We start from the raw sequence: 14,313 nt of genomic DNA on the forward strand, positions 1-14,313 counted from the left end.
ATCAGAATGTGTCAGTCTGTACTGTGTGTATCAGAATGTGTCAGTCTGTACTGTGTGTATCAGTGTGTAAGTCTGCACTGTGTGTATTAGAGTGTGTAAGTCTGCACTGTGTGTATTAGAGTGTGTCAGTCTGCACTGTGTGTATCAGAGTGTGTCAGTCTGCACTATGTGTATCAGAATGTGTCAGTCTGCACTGTGTGTATCAGAATGTGTCAGAATGCACTATGTGTATCAGAATGTGTCAGTCTGTACTGTGTGTATCAGAATGTGTCAGTCTGCATTGTGCGTATCAGAGTGTGTCAGTCTGCACTGTGTATTAGAATGTGTCTGAATCAGTCTCTTCTGTGTGCATCATCTGAGCTTGCCGTCTCTGTATGTACCAGGGGCTTTGAAGAAATAAAACATACTTTGTTCCAACCTGCTACTGGACTATTCTTACTAAATCATGCCCAGCCCTTGACAATTTATGCAGCAGAGTTGAGGAGGTTACAATAATTCAACATGAATTTTAGCCTGCAGATATCCTGTGAAATATTGACAAGTGAATTAGTAATAGTAAAATACTGTGGCTAATTATTTTTGCACTAGCAGCCCCAACTATGGATACTGTATTTAGCTAAATACATTGTGCTTAATAGGGTTATTCAATGAAATGTCAGTTACCACATCCCCAGGTGATTATTATTATTATTATTCTTTTTTCATAAAGCGCCAACAAATTGTGCAGCGCTGCCCATGGGGGTACAAGGATAAAAGTACAACATAGAAACAATACAATAAGAGACAAAATTTTACAGATAAATACAAGGGGAGTTGAGGGCCCTATTCCCGTGGGAACTTACAATCTAGATGGGTGGGAGGATGGGAAACAGGAGGTGGGGACTGCAAAGGTGAGAATATTAGTGAGGAGAAAGATGAGGGCAACTGGTGGGTAAGTGAAGTTCATTTGTTAATGAGTCGGGTGATAAGCTTCCCTGAAAAAAAAGGGCTTTAGGTAACGTTTAAAGGAGGAGAGGTTAGGGGATCGTCTGACAGCTCAAGGAAGTGCGTTCCAGAGGGTTGGTGCCGCACAAGAGAAGTCCTGTAGTCTAGCATGAGAGGAGGTGATGGTAGAGGACGCAAGAAGCAGATTATTGTTGGATCTTAGGGGGCGGGCTGGGGTATATTTGTTGATGAGTGAAGACAGGTAGGGTGGGGCAGCATTGGTGAGAGCTTTGTAGGTCAGGGTGAGAATTTTGAATTTAATTCTGCTGTGAATGGGGAGCCAGTGAAGGGACTCACAGAGAGGTGCAGCAGAAACAGAGCGTCGAGAGAGGTGGATTAGCCTTGCAGATGCATTTAGGATGGATTGAAGGGGAGAGAGGTGGGAGAGAGGGAGGCCAGATTGTAAATTATTACAGTAGTCAAGTCGGGAAATTACCAGGGAGTGGATTAGCTGTTTAGTAGCTTCAGCACTCAGAAACGGACTCATTTTGGAGATATTGCATCGGTGGTTGCCGCAGGATGAAGAGAGCAATTGGATGTGGGGAATGAAGGATATATTTGAGTCAAGTGTGACTCCGACGCAGCAGACTTGGGATGATGGGGAGATAGGGGTGCCGCCAACAGTGATGAAAAAATTAGAAACGGGAGTCGAGTTAGAAGGGGGGGGGGATTAGAAGTAGTTCAGTCTTGGACATGTTTATTTTTAGGTGGTGAGAGGCCTTGTCTTAGCATAGTTTTATATAGTGGTAGAATTGTTCTTTCCTCTCTTGCGCTTACACCCCCTTTCATGCATGTTGCAATATTATTTGCATTTGTAGTGGCTGACTGACATTGTGCACTACTTCCCAATAAGTTATTTACAAAATCCCCAACTCCTGTTCTATCTCTGATTACTCAAGTTAATTTTTATTTATTTTTTTTAATTTATTTAGTTATTTTATTTTTCAATATATTAAATATACACAGAAAACAGGCAGACATCCAATAGGTACTATTAAACTGATAAAAGTTAAAATAAAAAAAAAAAAAACAATATAAGAAGAAAGTTGATATTGAATCAAGAATCACATTAATAAAGGTTTGACAATATCTGCTACAAAGTTCTTGTTGCCTTTTTGGGTTCTTTGTAAAGTGGTGCTTAGAAGAGAAAAATCTGTATTGCTGGAAAGGGTCCAATAATGATCATCTTATAGTAAATTGTATTGTTGAAAACAGTTCAATAGTAATCATCTTAAGGGAAAAAAACTAGAAAATCTCTCCAAGTTCTGCCCCATTTAAGTAGTAACTAACAAGTATTTTTGTCCACAGATGCATCATTTCATCTTTATCTGTGTAAACACTCATTTGCTATTTGTCAGACCATTCTTCTGGTATGTACCAATCTGCAGAGTAAATAAATCTGTGCTGCATTCATTTAATTACATCATTTAATATTATTTATCAGAAAAAAATGGTAGGTGCTTTATATTCTCTTATCTAGGTAATGTGTAAGCAGTGGGCTAATACTGATTCCTGAGAAACCATTTCTATCATTCTAACAGTTGATAATCCATATATCAATATTTTAAACAAATCTAAGCCATTTTAAACACTAATATTGGATGTGGCACTGTTGTTAAAGCATTTTCAAAATCTAAAAAGAAAAAAATGTCTTTACATACACATATGCCTACTTACATACACATGCTTCACATTTGGTTTATCATTAAACTACACTATCAACTGATTATGATCATGCTTTCTTGCATAAAGTCTTTAATACAATAGTGTATAATTCCTTTCAATGTCAGACTTACTGGTCTGTAATTCCATTGATTGGGTTCTAAACACTAGACCTATAGCAACATTATGAAAGTCCTTCTGTATCCTACATGTTGAAATTTAATTTTGGAAAATTAAGAGTATAAGTTTTGGCTCTTATAGAGCTGTCTTCCTTTAGAACTTAGGGATATATACTCTTTTTATTGATTTTATTCTAAGGAGAGCTTTTATTAAAGAATGGAGAAGAGTGTGCATTGTGTATAACAGCACAGAAACTGAAAGCACATTGGTGAATTTAATGCATGGGTTTCAGTGTGGATCTTCTATAAGCAGGTCAGTGCTGTCACAGCTTTTGCATTGACCACATTTATGTCTCTTGTTAAGTGTATCCAGTCCACGAATCATCCATTACTTATGGGATATTCTCCTTCCCAACAGGAAGTTGCAAGAGTCCACCCACAGCAGAGCTGCTATATAGCTCCTCCCCTAACTGCCATATCCAGTCATTCTCTTGCAAGCTCTCAACGTAGCTGGAGGTAGTAAGAGGAAAGTGGTGTAAGATAGTTAGTTTTTTCTTCAATCAAAAGTTTATTGTTTTTAAATGGTACCGGAGTATACTATTTTACCTCAGGCAGCATTTAGAAGAAGAATCTGCCTGCGTGTTTCTATGATCTTAGCAGAAGTAACTAAGATCCACTGCTGTTCTCAAATATGTCTGAAGAGTGAGGTAACTTCAGAGGGGGAATGGCGTGCAGGTTATCCTGCTATAAGGTATGTGCAGTTATAAGTTTTTCTAGGGATGGAATTGCTAGAAAATGCTGCTGATACCGGATTAATGTAAGTTAAGCCTAAATACAGTGATTTAATAGCGACTAGTATCAGGCTTACTATCAGAGTTATATACTCTTATAAATTTGCAATATAAAACGTTTGCTGGCATGTTTAATCGTTTTTATATATGCTTTGGTGATAAAACTTTATTGGGGCCTAGTTTTTTTTCCACATGGCTGGCTTAGATTTTGCTTAGAAACACAGTTCCTGAGGCTTTCCACTGTTGTAATATGAGTGGGAGGGGCCTATTTTCGTTTTTTTTGCACAGTTAAAATTACAAAATGAATCATCCAGTTTCCCTCAGCAGTCCCATGAATACCATAGGACATCTCTAAATGAGGCTTCTGTTGAACAGATTTACAAGACGGCGTCTTGGTCTGCGCTTCATACTTTGCTTCTTCGGAGGCTATTTTTGGGAGAAAGGGTTTTTTTTCGGGCAGTGGTACCTTCCGTTTAAGTACCTGCCTTGTCCCTCCCTTCATCCTTGTACTTTAGCTTTGGTATTGGTATCCCATAAGTAATGGATGATCCGTGGACTGGATACACTTAACAAGAGAAAACATAATTTATGCTTACCTGATAAATTTATTTCTCTTGTAGTGTATCCAGTCCACAACCCGCCCTGTCATTTTAAGGCAGGTAATTTTTTAATTTAACTACAGTCACCACTGCACCCTATGGTTTTTTCCTTTCTCTGCATGTTTTCGGTCGAATGACTGGATATGGCAGTTAGGGGAGGAGCTATATAGCAGCTCTGCTGTGGGTGGACTCTTGCAACTTCCTGTTGGGAAGGAGAATATTCCATAAGTAATGGATGATCCGTGGACTGGATACACTACAAGAGAAATAAATTTATCAGGTAAGCATAAATTATGTTTTTTAGGGCCTGATGATCTAAAGCTCTATGCTCAGGCGAGATATCTAATAAGTCTCATTGGTACTGCAAGGTCCCTCAAATCAGGGCTGCCATCAGGGCATGACAGGTGTCACTGGTGTCAGGGGCCTGCCCCGCTAGAGGAGTGCCTAATGCCTTACTCCTGATGGGGGCCCCTCAGGTTCATAGAAAAAAATATGGCATTTTTTTTGTCCCAAAAACTCAGACAGTTAGAATTGTCCTTAATTTAAAAAAATATACAATTTTCCTGCTTACATTATGGTTTAAATGATGCATTAAAGCTTACAGTTCCAAATTAACCATTCTTCACTATGTTGCAGTATAGACCAATATGGAAATATTTCCATAAACATAAAACCTGTTGTACCAAGAATTCTTGACACAAATTGAAGAAGCATATAAAAGACTAATAAAAAGTTATATATAGTGTATATAATGAGATAAAATTATATATGTGGTATTAGGCAAGGGAAACCGCGCAGAGCACTCTGGACACACTCACAAGTGCCAGAGTGCACCATATGGGGAAGGGAGCATGGGGGGGGGGGGAGAGACAAGAGAGATAAATGTTTTTAATCATCAGTCTCCACAATTTAACACCTCAATGGAAACTAGGTCTTTGTCTGGTTCCTTAGCCCTTTGCCTTCTGGAGACAGCCTCAGTTCAGTCCTCACTGGTTGCCAAGAGCTGATCAGAGAATGGGTTAATAAAATAATATATTAGTGTTAATGGACTATAAATAATTGTTGTCAGTTTATAACTTTATTACTACTAGTAAAAGTTACCAATAACCTAAAAAAACCTAAACTTTTTAACCTGGGAATTTTTTCATGTTCATGGTTGCGTACAGCTAAATAGCCTGATAAAAATTGTACTTTTAAAGAGAATTAGAAGTTCTATTCTTAGGGGTCAATTTATTAGCGAATCATGTCTGCCCAACATTGCTAAATGCAGAGAGCATACGCTGTCAGCATTTAACATTGCACAAGCATTTCTTGTAAAATGTTTGTGCAATGCCGTCCCTTGCACATTCGTGGCCAATCAGCCGCTAGCAGCAGGTGGTGTCAATCATCCCGATTGGATGCAGCGGGTGTTAATCATCCCGATCCGCCTAAAATATGGCTAACAAGTTAAGGACTAGCGGTCTTATGACAAATCTACCACAGAGTTTTTACAATACATACAGAATTTTTATAGGTTTAAAATTATTATTATAGATGTTTTGTAAGCTTGATATCAATCACAAGAGTTAAATATATTATATTATATATAGATTTAGTGATGTCCCGAATAGTTCACCGGCGAATAGTTCCCGGCAAACATAGCTTGTTCACGTTCGCCGCGGCGGGCAAACATATGCGATGTTCAGTCTCCCCTATTCGTCATCATTGAGTAAACTTTGACCCTGTACCTCACAGTCAGCAGACACATTCCAGCCAATCAGCTAAAGAACAGACCCTCCCAGACCCTCCCACGTCCTGGACAGCATCCATTTTAGATTCATTCGGAAGCTGCATTCTTAGTGAGAGGAGGGACAGTGTAGCTGCTGCTGATTTAATAGGGAAATCGATAGCTAGGCTAGTGTATTCAGTGTCCACTACAGTCTTGAAGGACTAATCTGATCTCTGCTGTAAGGACAGCACACCAAAAAGCCCTTTTTAGGGCTAGAACATCAGTCTGCTTTTTTTTTTTCCTGTGTAATCTAATTGCAGTTGCCTGCCTGCCAGCGTGTGTGTCAGGCTCACAGCGTATACTGTGCCCACTTGCCCAGTGCCACCACTCATATCTGGTGTAACAGTAGTATACATTTAAAAAAACAACACTTTTTTGACTGTGAAATAATAGCAGTCAGTGGAGGGGGGCGGGATAGTTGGTGGGGATGTCCGGGGGTGCGCATGGACGCGTGCACGGGAGGGCGGGGCGGGCGCGTGCACGGGGAGGGAGCGGGAACCGCTACACTACAGAAAAAGTTGGTGTAAAATTTTTAAAAAAAGGAATAAAAATTAAAAAAAAAAAAGATCAGGCAGGTGGTGGGGGTTGGTCTGTGGGGGGGGGGAAGCTACACTACAGAAAAAAAAACAAAAAAAACAGAAAAAACTACTTTTTTTGCAAACTGGGTACTGGCAGACAGCTGCCAGTACCCAAGATGGCCGCCAATAAGGCAGATGGGGAGGGTTAGAGAGCTGTTTTGTAGGGGATCAGGGAGGTTGGGGGCTAAGGGAGGATGCTACACCACAGCATATGTAAATATGCTAAAAATTTTTTTTAAAACCTTTTATTTTAGTACTGGCAGACTGTTTGGGAGGGATCAGGGGGTCTGATGTGTCAGATGGGAGGCTGATCTCTACACTAAAGCTAAAATTAACCCTGCAAGCTCCCCACAAACTACCTAATTAATGCCTTCACTGCTAGCCATAATACACGTGTGATGCACAGCAGGATTTAGCGGCCTTCTAATTACCAGAAAGCAACACCAAAGTCATATATGTCTGCTATTTCTGAACAAAGGGGATCCCATAGAAGCATTTACAACCATTTGTGCCATAATTGCACAAGCTGTTTGTAAATAATTTCAGTGAGAAACCTAAAATTGCGAAAAAATGTAAGTTTTTTTTAAATTTGATCGCATTTGGCGGTGAAATGGTGGCATTAAATATACCAAAATGGGCCTAGATCAATACTTTGGGTTTTCTACTACACTACACTTAAGCTAAAATTAACTCTACAAGCTCCCTACATGCTCCCTAATTAACCCCTTCACTGATGGGCATAAAACATGTGTGGTGCGCAGTGGCATTTAGCAGCCTTCTACTTAACAAAAGCAACGCCAAAGCCATATAAGTCTGCTATTTCTGAACAAAGGGGATCCCATAGAAGCATTTACAACCATTTATACCATAATTGCATAAGTTGTTTATAAATAATTTCTGTGAGAAACCTTAAGTTTGTGAAAATGGTGGCATGAAATATACCAAAATGGGCCTAGATCAATACTTTGGGATGTCTTCTAAAAACACATGTCAAGGGATATTCAGGTATTCCTGACAGATATCAGGGTTCCAATGTAACTAGCGCTCATTTTGAAAAAAAGTGGTTTTGAAATAGCAAAGTGCTTCTTGTATTTATTTCCCTATAACTTGCAAAAAAAGCAAAGAACATGTTAACATTGGGTATTTCTAAACTCAGGACAAAATTTAGAAACTATTTAGCATGGTTGTTTTTTGGTGGTTGTAGATGTGTAACAGATTTTGGGGGTCAAAGTTAGAAAAAGTGTGTTTTTTTCCATTATTTTCATCATATCTTATAATTTATTATTAAAAATATTATAAAATATGATGAAAATAATGGTATCTTTAGAAAGTCCATTTAGTGGCAAGAAAAACGGTATATAATATGTGTGGGTACAGTAAATGAGTAAGAGGAAAATTACAACACAAACACCGCAGAAATGTAAAAATAGCCCTGGTCCTTAAGGGGAAAGAAAAATGGCTTTGGTCCTTAAGGGGTTAAAAAAACTAGAAATTTGACTGTGAAATAATAGCAGTCAGTTTCCTTCACACGTGTGCGTTTCAGGGCCTGCCAGGGCACAGTGTCACATCAGTGCAACTCATATCTGGTGTAACAGTAGTGTACATTTAAAAAAAAAAAATACAATTTTGACTGTAATAGATTGAATAGCAGTTAGTTGTCTGCAAGCGTGTGTGTCAGGCCTACAGCGTCTACTCTGCCAACTTCTGCCAGTGCACAGTGCCACTCATATCTGTTGTCACAGTAGCTTGCACGCATAGTACCACTAATCGGAAAAAAAATGACAGACAGAGGCAGGCCACCCCGCAGAAGCCGTCATGGTCGTGGTGCTGTGATTCCCTTTGGCCCTAGAATAATGCCCAGTGTTCAGAGGCCACGTACCCTGAACTCAAAAAGTTCTGAGGACATAGTTGACTGGCTAACACAGGACGCCCAATCTTCTACAGCTTCCGCTCGGAACCTTGATGAACCATCCTCCTCCAGCTTAGCTTCGGGCACCTCTCAAGTTACCACTCGCCCGCCTGCCGCCACCACCAACACTAGCACCACAGCTGCTTCCCTTGATCTTTCAGAGGAGTTATTTACACATCAGTTGGAAGAAATGAGTGATGCGCAACCATTATTGCCAGAGGATGTAGATAACAGGGATATGTCTCAGTCAGGCAGCATTACACACATGGACGTACGGTGTGATGATGATGATGTTGTACCTGCTGCGGGAGTTTAGTCTGTCACTGTGAAGCGGGCGTAACCCTTACACTACCTGATCGATAAAACATCATACCTGATGTTTTAAAGCAAGTTATTCCAAACAATTTAGGAATGTTAGGTGATTTATGCCCTTTATGGATTAAAACCAGACTCTGCATCAACTATGTAATTTTCCATGGGAGCTTTGACATGGATCCCCCTCCGGCATGCCACAGTCCAGGTGTTAGTCCCCTTGAAACAACTTTTCCATCACTATTGTGGCCAGAAAGAGTCCCTGTGGGTTTTAAAATTCGCCTGCCTATTGAAGTCTATGGCGGTTCGCCCGGTTCGCCCGTTCGCAAACATTTGTATCAGCCAATCAGATTTTTCCTACCTTAATTCCGATTGGCTGATAGAATCCTATCAGCCAATCGGAATTCGAGGGACGCCATCTTGGATGAAGTCACTTAAAGGAATATCCATTCGTCGGGTAGGCGTCGTTGGAAGAGGATGGCTCCGCGTCGGCTCTTTTGAAGAAGGCTCCGCTCTGCTCCGGAGGATGAAGATTGAAAATGCCGCATGGATGAAGACTTCTATCGGATGGAAGACCTCTTCAGCGCCCCTTGGATGATTACTTCGGCCGCTGCGGATGTCCGCTTCTGTTCCATCGTTGGTCGGCTGACTGAAGACTACTCAAGATAGGGAGATCGTCAGGGGGGTAGTGTTAAGTTTATTTAAGGGGGGGTTTGGGTTAAAGTAGGGGTATGTGGATGGTGGGTTTTAATGTTGGGGGGGTTGTATTTTTTTTTTACATGCAAAAGAGCTGATTACTTTGGGGCATGCCCCGCAAAAGGCCCTTTTAAGGGCTGGTAATAGAGCTGTTAACTTTTGTAATTTAGAATAGGGTAGGGCATTTTTTTATTTTGAGGGGCTTTGTTTATTTTATTAGGGGGCTTAGATTAGGTGTAATTAGCTTAAAAATCTTGTAATATTTTTTTATTTTTTGTAACTTATTTTTTTTATTTTTTGTACTTTAGTTAGTTTATTTAATTGTATTTAATTGTAGGTATTTGTAGTTAATTAATTTAATTTATTTAATGATAGTGTAGTGTTAGGTTTAATTGTAACTTAGTTTAGGATTTATTTTACAGGTAATTTAGTATTTATTTTAGTTAGGTAGTTATTAAATAGTTATTAACAATATAATTATTAGTTAAATTGTAGCTATATTAGGGTTTATTTTAAAGGTAAGTATTTAGTTTTAAATAGGATTAATTTAGTTAATAAGAATAATATTTATTTAGATGTATTTAATTAATATTTAAAGGACCAGTCAACACAGTTGGTTTGAAAAAACCAACAAATGCAAGATAAGAAGACAATGCAATAGCACTTAGTTTGAACTTCACATGAGTAGTAGATTTTTTTTCTGACAATTTTACATTTTTTTTCTTTTTCCACTCCCCCTGTACCATGTGACAGCAATCAGCTAATCACAAATGCATATACGTACCATGTGACAGCTATCAGCCATTCACAAATGCATACACACTTATTCTTGCACATGCTCAGTAGGAGCTGGTGACTCAAAAAGTTTAAATATAAAAAGACTGTACACATTTAGTTAATGGAAGTAAATTAGAAAGTTGTTTAAAATGGCATGCTCTATCTGAATCATGACAGTTTAATTTTGATTGAGTGTCCCTTTAAGTTAGGGGGGGTGTTAGGGTTAGGGTTAGACTTAGGTTTAGGGGTTAATAATTGTATTATAGTGGCGGCGTTGTAGGGGGGCAGGATAGGGGATAATAAATTTATTATAGGTGGCGGCGGTGTAGGGGGGCAGGATAGGGGTTAATAAATTTATTATAGGTAGCGGCGGTATAGGGGGGGCAGGATAGGGGGTTAATAGGTGTTATGTAGGTTGCGGCGGGGTCCTGGAGCGGCGGTTTAAGGGTTAACATATTTATTATAGGTTGCGGCGGGGTCCGGGAGCGGCGGTTTAGGGGTTAACATATTTATTATAGTTGCGGTGGGGTCCGGGATCGGTGGTTTAGGGGTTAAGATATTTATTATAGTTGCGGCGGGGTCCGGGAGCGGCGGTTTAGGGGTTAACATATTTATTATAGTTGCGGCGGGGTCCAGGAGCAGCAGTTTAGGGGGTAATAACTTTATTTAGGTGGCTGCGGTGTAGGGGGGGCAGATTAGGGGTGTTTAGACTCGGGGTACATGTTAGGGTGTTAGGTGTACACACTTCCCATAGGAATCAATGGGATGTCGGGCAGCAGCGAACATGAACTTTCGCTATGGTCAGACTCCCATTGATTCCTATGGGATCCGCCACCTCCAGGGCGGCGGATTGAAAACCAGGTAAGCTGGGCCGGAAAAGTGCAGAGCGTACCTGCTATTTTTTTGTAGTCAGATTGTGCCGAACTTGAATTCAGAACATCTGGAGTGGCATAAGAATCGATCTGTGTCGGACTGAGTCCGGCGGATCGAAGCTTACGTCACTATATTCTACTTTTGCCGGGCTGTAGTGCTTGATAACTACAGCGAATCAGCCTCGCCACAAATACGCTGCGGAATTCCAGCGTATTCGAGGTTGACGACTTGATAACTAGAGGCCCCTACTTTAAATTATTTTATAAAGGCAAATGTTGCAGGATGTAAAAAATAATTTGTGTGAGTTCCCTCCATGCTGAAGCGTTTTTGATCATCAGCTCCTAAGGGGCATATTTATCAAGCTCCGTGGCCCCTTGTTTCAGCGCGAGCCTTCAGGCTTGCTGGAAACAGAAGTTATGAAGCAGCGGTCTAAAGACTGCTGCTCCATTACTTGTCCGCCTGCTCTGAAGCCGCGGACAGACATCAACCTCATCGAATATGATCGGGTCAATTGACACCCCCTGCTAGCGGACTGCTGGTGCAATGATAAATACCGACAGCGTATGCTGTCGGCATTTATCAATGTGCGGCGGACATGATACCCTACTTCGTATCATGTCCCTCGCACATTGATAAATATGCCCCTAAGTGTTTAACTAGATTTTCCTATTGCATCTTAAATATAAATTGGCTATTTAAATGGATATGAATGTGTTATAAAAGTCACTTTGCAAACCATGATTGATTGATTGATTGATTGAAATAGTGGTCAATATTTGAGTTAAATATTGGTCATAATGAGTTTTTTTTTTTTATTAACTATATAAAGTTTATTAAAGGATATGAAACTCAACATTTTTCTTTTATGATTCAGATAGAGCATGTGATTTTAAACAACTTTCTATTTTACTTTTATTATCAATTTTTCTTCGTTCTATTGGTATGTTTTGTTTAAAAGCGGGGGATGTAAGCTTAGGTGCCGGCCCATTTCTGGAGCACTATATAGCAGCAGTTATGCAAGAATGGTATTCATTTGCAAGAGCACTATATAGCAGCACTATTTCCTGCCATGTAGTGCTTCAGATGCCAACCTAAGTATCTCTCCAAGACAGAATATCATGGGAACGAAACAAAGTAAATAATAGAAGCTAATTGGAAACTTTTATTTTTAAATAATATGCTCTGCCTTAATTACAAAAGAACATCACTTCACTGGCAAACATTTTCAAATAAATACACAGCCAAAAAAATAAGTACAAGTTTCCTTAATGTTTCATTTCATTTGTTTGAGGATATTGCAGCCATTGACCTGAGTACTAAAGGGCTATTGAGATTGAACTTTCAGAGGAAGTTCCCTATGATACTAAATATCACACTTACCTCCAAATTCTCAGTAACTGACAGAGATATTTAATGCAGGGAGCTCAAACACAAGTGAGAACTACTATATTCTATCCATCACATACTGAGTGACAACATTTACCCAGGCTATGGCTGCCATTCTAGGCCCAGCAATTCCAAAAACCCATGTTACAGCCAGAACATACCACTATGTTTCTTGCAATGCAGCGACGAGTGTGCATAATGGTTGGTTCTGTACTGTCCTAGGCATACAGAAATCTGTTACTAATTCCACATGTAGAGATGCCTTGTGTCATATTACCATATAAAAATAATTATAATAAGTATTATTATTTTTATTAATAGGCCACCAACACACACATTTCACAGCACTATGACAACACATGATTACAAGTACATGATTGCAATGTAAAATATTATTTACAAAAAGACTATTAACATCAAGACAATTATATATATTATAAAGATGTAGCTGTCCCAGACTTTAAGTTACCACCATACAATCCAGGTGGGCTTGTGGGTTTACATACTAAATGGCATAAATAGGGAATAGAAAAAAAGCTGAGGTGAAAAATCAAAGATATGTGTTATTATAGTTTGTATGCATATCTGAAGAGCTGTAACTTGTACATCTAAAAGCTTTAGACCTATCTCACAGGCTAGGCATACAAGAACTGTAAATAATTAAATAAGTGAAATACTAGGAAAAAAATAGATCTTGGAGAAAGCAATTGGATTGGTTAGGGAAACAATGTGTAGAGACAATAGACACTCGGGTTCTAAAGAGGACTTTATGTAAGCTAAGTTGTGTCATGTCAAAGGATGTGGTGAATTTTGATGAAAGCAGCACAGTTTATTTAAGGACTGTGGCTCCGATATTTAAAGCTTTGACTAACCGTCGAGAAACTGCTTCACTGGCCTCATCAGCCTCACTATCCAATGGCCTGTCTAGATATTCCAAGAAAAGGGGAGTGTCCAAGCAAAGCTGGCAATTGGCGATGTCTCTCCCATAGAAGTCAAAGGGAGCGTGATGTCACCACCCACATCGCCGCTTGTCAGCATTTTGCTGTGGCCGGGGCCCTATTCAAAGTATGTCTACACGGCACAGAAAGTGCACTCACTGAAATTAAAAATAGTTTCCATGTAGGCATGCTCCAAATATTGTTTTATTACATCTACACTAACTACCTAAAGTGATGTAGTCTTGACAGCTGACAGCTGGCGAGAAAAACATGGCCGCTACCCTTGATCTTGTGTCGATGTGTCCAAATCAAAGTGCAGGCTACTCCCAGTAGCACACCCCACTAACTCTCCCTGAATGCCTATAACTATGTCACATCTAACCTACACACCCCCTTCTCTGTGTTGCTAACTCCCACCGACCGCCTACACATACGTCACAGCTAACCTGCATTCACCCTGCTCCTCCTTGTTACCTCTCACCGAACGTCTACACCTATGTCACACTTAACCTACACACCCACGGGACGCCCAGCTAAGTCTCTAATACCTCCTACACTTACGTCATGTCAAACCTACACTCCCTTGGAATGCCCCAATTAACTCCCACATGCGGCCTACTGTCAAATAATAACTCACAATAATAAACAATACTAAATAATAAACCTCCCCATTATAACTATGAAGCTATGTCGCTAAAGTTATAATCAATGTTTAAATAATGTGTTACAGAGATGTGCTAAACCTCACAGTTTTAGCTGGGCTCCTGGAACTCAGTGCTGGACCGGAATTGGGCCCTGGTCCGCTGCTTCTTAAAATGGGTGCCGATCGAGCAGGAAGCAGGTGATTAAGTCGCCCTTTTAGTATGTTGTTATTATAAGACGCACCTAGGGATACCCCCTTGTTTAGTGATGCTATCTTCT

At 39.9% G+C, this 14,313-nt stretch overlaps 2 long non-coding RNA genes across 2 annotated transcripts in view; both read left to right on the top strand.

The window, feature by feature from the left end:
- The window catches only part of LOC128636828 (uncharacterized), a 179,428-nt gene that overhangs the window by 85,880 nt on the left and 79,235 nt on the right, over positions 1-14,313 (top strand). The gene's annotated exons all lie outside the window — the stretch shown is intronic.
- LOC128645096 (uncharacterized) overlaps positions 1-14,313 on the top strand; it is a 122,215-nt gene that overhangs the window by 69,289 nt on the left and 38,613 nt on the right. The window contains exon 2 of the long non-coding RNA XR_008400076.1: positions 2,293-2,354. This is a non-coding gene — a long non-coding RNA (uncharacterized LOC128645096). The remainder of the gene's footprint in view (positions 1-2,292; positions 2,355-14,313) is intronic.

This window comes from Bombina bombina, chromosome 1, assembly GCF_027579735.1.
Source record: "Bombina bombina isolate aBomBom1 chromosome 1, aBomBom1.pri, whole genome shotgun sequence".
In the NCBI taxonomy this organism is placed as follows: Eukaryota; Metazoa; Chordata; class Amphibia; order Anura; family Bombinatoridae; genus Bombina; species Bombina bombina.